This window comes from Euleptes europaea, chromosome 1, assembly GCF_029931775.1.
Source record: "Euleptes europaea isolate rEulEur1 chromosome 1, rEulEur1.hap1, whole genome shotgun sequence".
NCBI lineage: Eukaryota > Metazoa > Chordata > Lepidosauria > Squamata > Sphaerodactylidae > Euleptes > Euleptes europaea.
Window position 1 is genome coordinate 42,201,939 of NC_079312.1, and position 12,088 is coordinate 42,214,026.

Consider the following 12,088-nt stretch of genomic DNA (forward strand, 5'->3'; position numbering starts at 1 on the left):
CAAAAAAAGTGAAGCAGCTTCGAGCAGGCATGCCAGTGGTAGCCTCCTCTTCCCCAGAAGAAAATCTGGCTTCCCTTTTTTTTTTTCCTCCCCACCCTTTCCCATCCTCCTTCCTGTCTCCTCTGTACCCTGTTCTGGGTGGCACAGATCTGCCTGCACGCCAGCTCAAATGGTCCGGTATTCAGGTCAGTCCGGATATCAGATGTCCGGATAAGGGATACTCAACCTGTACTGTAACAGGGCTTTCGTATCTCGGGTGCATTCAGACCTGGTCTTACCATTCCAATCACTGGAATTTAAGCAGGTGAAAACATGATTACTAATAGAGATACTGCTGGTTTGTAATTCTTTGATTTAGAATATTAGCCTTACCGTGCAACCCTAAATAGAGTCAAGGTCTTCTAAAGCCATTGTAGTCAACAGGTTTAGAAGAGTGTAAGTCTGTTTAGGATTGCACTGTTATTCGCTCATAATGTTCACTTTAAATAGGAGGCAAGCAATATTAACCAATTAGTTTCTTGCGAACGTTAATTTTAAATTGAGCTGGAAAAGACCTCTTACACATTCTCTCCTACTGATCCACTTACCTGGTTGCCACTATGGCAGCTTTCCTGATGGCAGGATAGTAATTCTGGTTTTCAAGAAAGCTGTCTGAAGAAATGTGAAATAGAGGGACAAAGAAGTGAAGTTCTAGGGCTAATGGACAAACTAAAATCTAACTAGCCACCAGGTCTAGAGAGCATACACATGAGGATTCTTAAGGAACTCAAATATGACATTGTTGATTTCCTAACAGAAATATGCAGCTTGTTGTTAAAATTAGTCTCCATTCCAGAGGACCTGAAAGTTGCTAATGCTGAATTTTTTTTTTAAAGGATCCAGAGGAGTTCTAGGAAATCACGAGCCAGTTAGTGTAACACCTGTTCCAGGAACATTGGTGTCAACTTTTATTACTCACAGAATTGTAAAGTACATCGAAGAATAATCCCTACAGGAGAAGAATCAAGATGACTTCTGTAAAGGGATATCCCATCTCACCAACCTTTGAAACTCTTTGAGTATTAACAATGAGGGTGATTCAGGAGGTATTTTCTTTCTTTCTTTCTTTCTTTATTTCTGTTTCTGGATGTGTGTGTGTGTGTATATATATATATATATATATATATATATATACACACACACACACACATACATATATATATACACATATATATATTCACACATGTGTGTGAGTGTAATTCTCAATATGTGTAATTTTGTAATTATCATAAAAGTGAACAAAAAGCAAAACATTGGCTCTGTGTGGCAAAAGTGAAAAAGGAATATTCTGTGCTAAGGATTATTGGGAAAGGGACTGAAAACTAAATGGACAGCATTTTAATGATCTTATATGGAACTGTGGTATAGCTGCATGTAGAGTGGTAATTACAGTTCTAAATATTGTCGAAGGCTTTCACGGTCAGAGTTCATTGGTTCTTGTAGGTTATCCGGGCTGTGTAACCGTGGTCTTGGAATTTTCTTTCCTGACGTTTCGCCAGCAACTGTGGCAGGCATCTTCAGAGTAGTAACACTGAAGGACAGTGTCTCTTCAGACACTGTCCTTCAGTGTTACTACTCTGAAGATGCCTGCCACAGTTGCTGGCGAAACGTCAGGAAAGAAAATTCCAAGACCACGGTTACACAGCCCGGATAACCTACAAGAACCAATTACAGTTCTGGTTGTTGAATCTCAAAAAAAAATATTTAAAAAAGCAGAACAATATGGCCGAAATTATGGTTAAATACGAGGAAAAACTAAGAGATTTGAGGATTTAGAGGAAGACAACGGAGGGGATATATGCATGACAGAAGCTGATAAAATTAGGCAAGGGTTAGAGAAAGTGACAGAACCTTTTTCTCCTTATTCTATGAAACCGAAACTTAGGAGCAACCAAAAATGTTAACTGGCAATTGATTCAGGACAGACAAAAGGAGGTCCTTACAAATTAACTACTCATTGAACGACCCCATGTTTGAGGAAATTAAAATGCCTTTACGCATTTTTTTAAGACTTCTGCTAAGCAATGTAATACTAAGCATCTTCCTATAAAATGTACATTTTTTTTCTTTTTAGAAATTTAATATTTTCAATCAATTTCATTTAGGGATGGCAATGGATAGAGGACATTAATTATGGGTTTTGACTAACGATGCAAAATAAAGGGGAATGCAAGGATCTGAATTCCACAGGCATGAATGAGTCAAAAATTGCAATCCTAAGAACACTTTCCTGGAAATGCCCCATTACATCTGAGTAGACCAGCATAGGTTTTCTCCCACACTTTAGCAATTTTAAATCCCATTGGTCTCAGCTGAAGAATTAAGTTTATGCTTAGCTCTTTCACATTGGTTTCAATAAGACTTTGTGTATGTAAAGTGCTGTCAAGTCACAGCCGACTTACGGTGTCCCCAGCATGGGCTTTCAAGGCAAGTGAGAAGCAGAGGTGGTTTACTGTTACCTTCCTCTGCCGAGTTTTCCTTGGTGGTCTCCTATCCAAGTATCGACCCTGCTTAGCTTCCAAGATATGATGAAATTGATCTATCCATGCCACCTCCTCTCCTCAACAGGTCTTTAAAATGCTTAAATTTGGCTGGATTGTGCCCAGCATAGCTAACTAACCAAACTGGAGAGAAGCATGCTACTGCAATACTCTTTTCCTCTTTTTAATGTGGGAAATTCATCTTCTGTTCAGTACGAAGGACTACATATAGGAAGACTACAGAAACATCCCTTTTGGAATGAAAAAATATGCAATGAACAGTTTGATCACTAACACAAAAGACAGGACTCACCTGAAATTAAGCCATCAAAGCAATTGAGCTTGATCTCAATCAGCCAAACCCTTAACCTTTGTTATTTTGATGGCACCACTCCAATTAGAGCTCCTCTGTCACCATTTCCATTACAGACTCCTACTACTTTGGGTTTATTGTCTTGGTGCTTTCCATTCTCAACAAGATGAAAAGCACATCTGTAAGTTTCCAGTCCAAATGCAAATTACTATAATGGCATGTATCTCTATTTTATTTTAAATTCTGTTAAAGAGAGGAGTTTTATTCTCACTGAAATCATGATAGAAAATCAATGGCAGTACAGACATAAAAAAAAAAATCCTTGTGCACACAGCAATATAGCAGTTGTTTAGCCAAGTTATATAGAACAATTTATATCGGTCAGCGTTACACCACTAATAAATTCAGCATTTTTTCTCTTATTTTGGGTAAATCCACATAGGATATTTTCAGGCATCCAATCTGACGATGTCGTTCAGGACCCAACCACCTCCAGAAAAGAAGGTCCTATGAAATTTTGTGCACAAACATTTTTTTTAAATTGCATAGATTATGATTCTGGTATACATCCCAAGTCTAACTGCATCTATCACAAAGACTGCCATTGGATGGGAACAGAATGAATGTACATTACTTCTTTAAAAAGTCCTCATCATACGCAGTTTGGCAGTATGTTCTGAAATGAAGATTCTCTGCCGGCTGTATTAATTGAGCTCTCAAATTTTTTTAATTTTATCTTTCTGGGAACTAACACTGCAATCCTAAAAAGACATGTCCTTCTAAGTCCATTGAAGTCAATGGGTTTAGAATGCCATTCTGACGACATACAATTTATTTATTTATTTACCAATCTGAGACAAATCTCATACTTTTCATAAATCTTAAGAAAACCCAGCAAAAAGGTTTTATTCGGAAACAACAGCATTTTTTCAGTACCTTGAAACCTAGATCCTTCTGTTACTGAGGACACATATCCTGACACCTTCATAGCAACACAGAGCACTTCTTAATCCCAGCCACAATCCTGAGAGTTTTGTTTCTAACAGAAAGACCTCCCAACCCTCCTCTTTATTCCCTGCCGCCACTCAGTGTGGCATGGCAGACGGAAAAATGGCTGCAACGCAGCATTGTGTCACTTCTGGCACATACCTGGAAGTGATGTTGCTGACGTGATTCTCTAGGATTCGGACAAAATTCTATGGCATTTACCAGAAAATTTGTGCAGTTGGTAAAATATTATTCCACCTGTCCCCGCTCCCCTCCTTTTCCAAGCTGGCAGCTCTAGTTTATAAGCATTTTAAAAGGCCTAAGATCAACCCCATCACTATAAGTCTTGAACACATGTCACAGATTTGACCTAAAACTTTGTAAGTCTAACGGCAAGTCTAACCTTGCCGTTAGACTGTGCCCCCCACCCCCTCCAAAAAAGGAACTTGGTCAGACTGCTGCTTGCTTTTTACCTTTTTTGTATTGAGAACAACCAACATGGAGATTACATTTCTTTTTCTTTTTTTAAATCAAGCATTTCCGTGTTACCTTGGCTAAGATCCAAAAGTAAAAAATACAAGATCCCCTTTAAAGAAAAGGTGCTATGAACAACTATCATGCTGTTCAGCAATTACCTTGGTCCAGATTCCCATAACCTAGCCCAACACTACATTACAGTGGCTGTCCAGTATTTTAAATGGACACTGAGAAATAATAGGTAACAAATCAATTACACTCCATAGGCATAAAAAAGTCCAACAATCTCTCTAAACCAGCAAGACTCAAAATCTCTTTTCAGAAAAGAGCACAGAGAATCCCCTGGCTTAAATGGCATAAACCCAGAAGATAAATTTAACGAACTGCATGAACTATATAGTCAATTGGCAACTGAAAGAACAAAGTCTTCCTCTCTCCCATCCCTCCAGGTCAGAGGCCCACCAGGAGAGTTCCCAGAAAGGTCAGCGGTCAGTCTGCCCCTATTAGTATGACTTGGCATCATCCAGTTTATGGATATCACAAATATACACCTTGCTTCCCTTGGGTTCTCCTTCAACAGTGACAGCTCATGGCTTCCCCTATAACCTGACCTCTATATATTGTTCTATGAAGCTGGAAGAGGACTTTATGTTTTCATGGTTGCCCAGACCTAGAAATAATACATCTCAATGATCCCATAACTGGAAAATGCAATGTTATGTGTGACAAATAATGCTGAGGTTTCAGAATGTATTTTGGGTAGAGAAAGTAATTTCCACCCACATGGAATGTGTTTGCAAGATACATTTTCATGTTAGTTATATCTGATTTTTTAAAAATATGAAACGGTTATCAAAGGTCTATTACCACAAGTCATTCTCCTAACACATCAGCCAGTACGATAATGTGAGCCAAGCTAGGAGGTGATAAACGTATTGTTTCTTTGCAATCATTTGTGATCATATGCAACACTTTTATGGACAAGTTGGGGGGGGGTCAAGTCCATTTTTGTAAGTGTAAAAAGAAGGGGAGAAGTTTTTGAGGATCACCTATTATTTACTTATATATTTAGATACTTACACCTTGCTTTTCTCCCCAATGTGGACCCAAAGCAGTTTACAACATTTTCACCTGTACTTCTTCATTTTCATCTTATCCTAATAACTACCCTGTGAAGTAGGTTAGTCTGAGAGAGAATAACTGGCCCAAGATCATCCACCAAGCTTCCACGCCAGAGTAGGGATCTGAACCAAATCCTAGCCCAACCAATACACCATGCAATCTCTAAGCTTGGAGCACATGGAACAATAAAACTCCTTGTTGCACTTAAGTTCCATTAAAATGGATAGGCAAGTGTGCTTGTCAAATTGCCCTTCAAGTTACAGTTGTAGCTTCTTGTTTTTCATGAGATATACTCGGGAGAGTTCCCAATATTTAGGTGAATCTGAGGAAAGGATGTGGGACATGGGGCTATAGTAAGCTCTCAAAAGCCAATTTTTGTGCATAGAAACTCCAGCTATGGCTCTTCGAAAACACAGCCATATTTCTCAAATCCTAAAATTAAAACAGGCATTCACTAAATCATCAACATATACAATTCTGACTATAGCCCCATCTGTGGCTATTTAGACCCAATACAGATCTTCCTACAAACCTGAGAAAACATCAGGTTGAAAGAAAAATCTTAAAGCACACACACACACACACACACACTGAGGGTTAAACTAGGGTTCCCAACCTCCAGGTGTGGCGTGGCCATCTCCTGGATTATAATTGATCTCCAGAGAACAGAGATAAGATCCCCTGGAGAAAATGGCTGCTTTGGAGGGTGGGCTCTATGGCATTATACCCTAGTAAAGCTTGTGTCCCCTCCCCAAACCACACCCTCCCCAGGCTCCACCCCAAAAATCCCCAGGAATTTTCCAACCCAGAGTTGGCAATTCTAGGTTGAACCCCCCACCCCGCATAAGATAAGCACCTGGACTTTTGAGAAAGAAGATCTCAGTGGCTACTCTGGAGGTTGCTCGACAATCACAATAATACTGCCAGCCTTCGAACCCTTTTCTGTCACTTAAAGGCACCAAGTAAGGCAATTTCCAGGGCTATTTTGGCCTCCCAATCCACCCCTGCTCCTTTCCCTCCTGCCATGGAGTAACAGCTCATTATGGCCAGGCCCAGCCACAATGACTAGACAACTTGCTACCATCCAATCTGCAAAATGCTACTAGGTGCGGTGGCCGCTACGACCTGATGCCACGCAGCTCGCCTGGGCCCCAGCAGCAGCCTCCAAACAACTTGAGCGATTTGGCTGGGCCCAGAAGTGGCCAACACACAATTCTCCTGAGCAAACCGCTACCGCAACTTGGCCAGACCTTTCTCAGGGAGAGCCTGCCACAAGTTGGGACAAGGGAAAGCTGAAAGCCATTATGGTGCAGTGTTCACAGTGCCAGACTAGGATGTGGGAGATCCAGGTTCAGATCCCCATTCTGCCACGGAAGCTTGCTGGCTGACCTAGGGACAATACTCCCTCGTAGCTTAATTTATCTCACAAGGTTGCTGTAAAGTTAAAATGGACAAGAGGAGAATAATGTAAGTTTCACTAGGGCTTCCACTGGGGAGAAAGGTGGGGTATAAATGAAGTAAATTAATGAAGTTGATGACTCGGGGAAAGGGGAGAGGAAAGGATGGCTGCCAGGAGGCGAGACAGAGGAAACAGTGTGGGGGATACAGAAGAAATGGAAGTGACCCCTGAAAATCCATGCAGGTTCCCTGCTTGTGTATCTTAAGAAGTGAAACAGGTACATATAATATAATATGAAACAGGTACATATATTTGATTCCCCCCCAAAAAATATTTTAAATCTTTTTTTTCCAAATACACTAATTCACCACAGTATTGAATTTATTTTAGAACATCTGAACTGAAACTGAAATCATTGCCTTGTGCCTACAAAAGGACACAAATTGGAAAGATCAAGGATTACCCATTGCTGACAATCACTACCTTAAAGCTACATCAAAGATGTTGCTGTGGCAACTTAATTATTACTTTCTGAAAGAAATGCTTACAGGCCACTATATGAACATCCGCAATATTCTAATCAGAGAAAGATATTACTACACTTCTTTATGTGGTTTATTGTCGATAGTCTTAGGATCCAATAAAACTTAAGCTAACAAGAATCTCAGGACCAAATCTCCAAGGCCTGGCTTACTGCTCCTTTTTTCTGCAGCTGAAGGTGGACCAAACCCCAGGCCCCCTACATAGACTACTACTTCCACTGCTGCCAGAAACCTCTCTCCAACCTCTAAACTATTTGAGATGGCAAAATAAAATGAAAATGGATATTAATTAAAATACAATGAAAATTCTTCATTGCCATAGCATCCAACCCACATCATCGCTCCTCAAACAAACTCTATTAAATATGCACTGGACTGCGACCTAAGAGCCATTTATTCCATTGCATATATTGAAACCAATTCTAGCCTATGTTAGGTACTATCTTGCACAATCTACCTCAAAAGCTTTCAAACGGAGACATTCTCTGAAGAACTGCTTCTCCACAGGAACCAAAATTTAACTAAGAGTCTTTCATCCATTCATCAACTAACTAACTAGTCGATGTAGAACAAGATTAAAAGAACTATGATTTTAGCCAGAGCTTTCAGGTTAATCAAACTGTCCTGGTACATCCAGTCACATGCTTGAGTTCTTACTGGGTACATATGGCACATAAATGATGGCACCTTCAGTGAGATAAGGCATATCCATGGGCATAAAGGCCAGCAAGACAGGGTACTGAATTAATGCATTTGCTTCATTCCACACAAATCAAGTGCAAATATAAAATGTTATTTACCTTTCTAGTGGCTTCTGTAAAGCAATCTTCAGCTGCAGCCAACCAAAAAGGTCAATCTTTTTACTCTGGAGACAAAATGGATACCACAGTTGGAATGGCCGATCAGAGTAAGGAAACAACATTGAAGATGTTTTCACTGGCATCACGTTAGCAAAGACAACTGTATACAAAGCAGCAAAAGAGTCCAATTGCATTTAATGGTGAATTACTTTCAGAGAGAGTTAATAGAAACAATCAAGTTACTGAATGGTTACTTATCAATAATAAACCATTGTGAGGATCTTAGTTCAACAAACACAACTTGGTCTTTGGGGCAAAGAAAAACTCCAAAGATGAGACCCTCTTTGTTCTTTAGCCCAAACTTTCTAAATCTTGATGTCTATCATTTTCCCCCCTCCTTGAATAACATATAACTCGGAACCCTTTGTTCTCAGAGATTGGGAAACTTTCTGTTCAACATATTTTTGTATGTTTGTACTCATTCTAATTCTTTTCAGTTTTACTTTTATTGCTACAACCTTTGTATTTCTTAATGCAAAAAGAGACAGTTCGAGATAGAATGCTTTGATTCTATCAACACAATTGATTGCTTCATTCAGAAATCCCTCTATCCGCTTGTGTATAGGGCATTTAGTTTTAAAGTACACAGAGCACACCAAGTGTACAAAGAATTACTGATGTCATAAAAATGGAAAAGTAAATTGACATAAAAGAAGAAAAGCAGCATATATGTGTCCATCTAAACAACAAAACATTAACTCTCTTGGTGAAAACAGGATGTAATCTTTTAAGAAACAAGACTTTCCGTTCATGTAGTTGAGATCAATAATAGAAGTTTAAAAAGACCAAAAAAATGTGCATCAGATCAAGTTCCTAGATCAAACTAATAATTCCACTTACACTGAATTCAGGACCAGCTTACAAAAACACTTTGGTCAATTGCTTATTTACTTACCACAAACTGTAACAAATTTGACTGAAGTGTTGATAATTTGATTAACAGTACTTTGCTTCCCACAAGACTTTGAGGCTTTGGTAGTATTAGGTGCAATCAAATGAATGTTATAGGTGATTAAATTCTACTGTTATAAATGAGTCATGGAGGCTTTGACATGTGCCTAATCGATTATTTTACACCGAAGTTGCTTACTTTTAACTGATGTTTTTTCAAGTGGTTTTCTGTGCCGTCGCACTGTTGAGATTCTGCAGCTACACAGAGGAAAGTTTGGAAGCTTCAGGAACTAAACTAAACTAAATTATAAGCTGGTCCTCCTCCAGTCAAGCAAAAGGCCACTAACATGAATCCCTTGACTGGTAGTATCATGCCTTCCCGCTCAATTTTTCTCTAGAATGACACAGTAGGATTGAAGACAATTTCTAGAAATTTTTAGGGAGGACCACCCACCTGCCATTTTTAACAGGAAAAAAAACCCACAGAAATTTGGGGAAGAAACAGAAATACCGTATATACTCGAGTATAAGCCGAGTTTTTTAGCCATGATTTTTGGCTTAAAAAACTCACCTCAGCTTATATTCGGGTCAATACGGTAATTTGCCTGCTGGGCCTTCTCCCAGCGCGCTCCCGCCGGCCAGCTGATGGGCGGGCTGTCCCGCCTTCTACCCCCCACCTCACCCGATTGCACCTTCTGCACGGTGGCGGAGGCGGCTTCTTCCCATCCCCACCCCACCCCACCCAATCGCGCCGTGTGTGCGGCGGCGGCAGTTTCTCCCCCCCCAATCACACCTTTTGCGCGATCGTCGCACCTTCTGCACGGCGGCGGCAATTTCTTCACCCCCACCCCGCCTTCTGCTGGGCGGCGGCGGTTTCTAACCCCCCACCTCCCCCACCCCCCACCTCACCCGGGCCGGTCCTCCCGCTTGCCAGCTGACCCTGCGGGGCCTCCTGCGCGCAGGGACGGGGCCGCCGCCGCCGCCGCCACCGCCTGCCTGCGCGCCTGGAGCCCGGTCAGGTAAGCCTGCGGGGGGGGGGGTGCATTTCCCCCTCGGCTTATACGTGGGTGCCTAATTTTTCTCCATTTTGGGGGTGAAATTAGGCACCTCGGCTTATACTCGGGTCGGCTTATACCCGAGTATATACGGTATATGCAATAATTACTTTCCTATCAAACCTCCAAGATCAATTAACCTTTCCTATTTTTCTGTTTTAAGAACGTGAGATGGGAGATCTCCTGGGAACCCAATATTCAGTGCCTTCAGTGCCACAAAAGAAAGGTGGGATACAAATGTAACTAGTAACAAACCTAAAGATCACTTCTTTCTCTAGACTACTGGTTCCCAACCGGGGGTCCGTGGACCCCAGGGGTCCGCGAGAACTAAATTAAGGTCCGCGAAACAAAGTTATAAACCCATAATAAATTAATATTTTCAATTAAAAGTTTTCTATTATAAAAATATATTCAAATATTATTATAAGCTTAATGTTTAACTAACAGTTATGATTAAAGTTTATTTTCAAATTCTCTGAATTTTTATTTTGAACCTTGGGGTCCCTGCACCGAACAAAAAAGTCCTAGTGGTCCCTGGTCAAAAAAAGGTTGGGAACCACTGCTCTAGACTAATTTGAAAAGAGTAGGTGTTGCGGTAGTACTTCCCAAAGTTCTGATTGCTCAAGCAATTCCCTCCCCCCCGAATTAACTTTGGAGGCTCACCTTAATGCTAAATCTAAAATATTTTACTTTTAGTATGCATAAATGTGAGCACCTCTAGTCTTCAGGAGAACCCATTACCTGAGTTTCCGCATATGATCAACTCGAAAAAAATGCCAAGGTTTTAAAGTAGCAGGTTCAAGGAAGCCTTAAGAGACAAGGATTACTTTTAAACTCGGAAGTTTGTCCCAGTCAAAGAGTAAAAAAGAAAAAACCTCTGGGGAAACAAACGTATGTTGAAAAAAAGGACAGGAACAGGATTTCGAGGAACAAACTGATAAAAGCATAACCTACTCAAAAATATTTCATTAGATACATTGTGTATGTGTGTGTGTGTGTGTGTGTGTGTACAGTGCCATCAAGTCTCAGCCAACTTATGGCAACCCAGTAGGGTTTTCAAGGCAAGAAACGAACAGAGGTGGTTTGCCATTGATTTCCTCTACATAGCAACCCTGGCATTCCTTGGTGGTCTCCCATCCAAGTATTAGCCAGGACCAACCCTGCTTAGCTTCTGAGATCTGACGAGATCAGGCTAGCCAGGGCCATCCAGGTCAGGGCATTACATACACTAGGAGTAGGAAACCAGCCAGGGAGGCAGCATGCCCTTTAGACAGCTCTTTCACATATACTGCCCCTTTTCTATCACTTCTGACCACCCTAAATGCTACAGTTTCAATATTCAAATCAGCCCTGTACTCAATACTTTACTAATTTGCCCAAATCGCCTGAAGAACCACTTGTCCCTCTAATCCAGTGGTTCCCAACCTTTTTTTGACCAGGGACCACTAGGACTTTTTTGTTCAGTGCAGGGACCCCAAGGTTCAAAATAAAAATTCCAAGAATTTGAAAATAAACTTTAATCATAACTGGTAGTTAAACATTAAGCTTAGAATAATATTTGAATATATATTTTTATAATAGAGAACTTTTAATTGAAAATATTAATTTATTATGGTTTTATAACTTTGTTTCGCGAACCTTAATTTAGTTCTCGTGGACACCTGGGGGTCCATGGACCCCTGGTTGGGAACCAGTGCTCTAATCTCAAGCCTCAGTTCACACCTTCTGATACACCTATTCATGCTGTTAAGTGGCTGGTCATCTCTGAGGAAATAACAAAGAAATGGCTGGTTTTCCATTATTAATCCATCCTATCTTTCTCTTCTGCCAGTTTCCTGGCTAAGCTCTATTATTAAACCACCCTTACCCACACCTACTCCAGGAATTATCAGCATCTCCTCTTCACTTTTCAGGACCTTCTAA

At 40.6% G+C, this 12,088-nt stretch overlaps 1 protein-coding gene across 5 annotated transcripts in view; it reads right to left on the bottom strand.

Annotated features, from left to right (window-relative positions):
* Positions 1-12,088, bottom strand: part of FOXP1 (forkhead box P1) — a 564,105-nt gene that overhangs the window by 381,063 nt on the left and 170,954 nt on the right. For all 5 annotated transcript variants that reach the window (XM_056853065.1, XM_056853056.1, XM_056853017.1 and 2 more), the window contains one exon: positions 8,160-8,224. The gene's annotated coding sequence lies outside the window, so the exon portion shown is untranslated. The remainder of the gene's footprint in view (positions 1-8,159; positions 8,225-12,088) is intronic.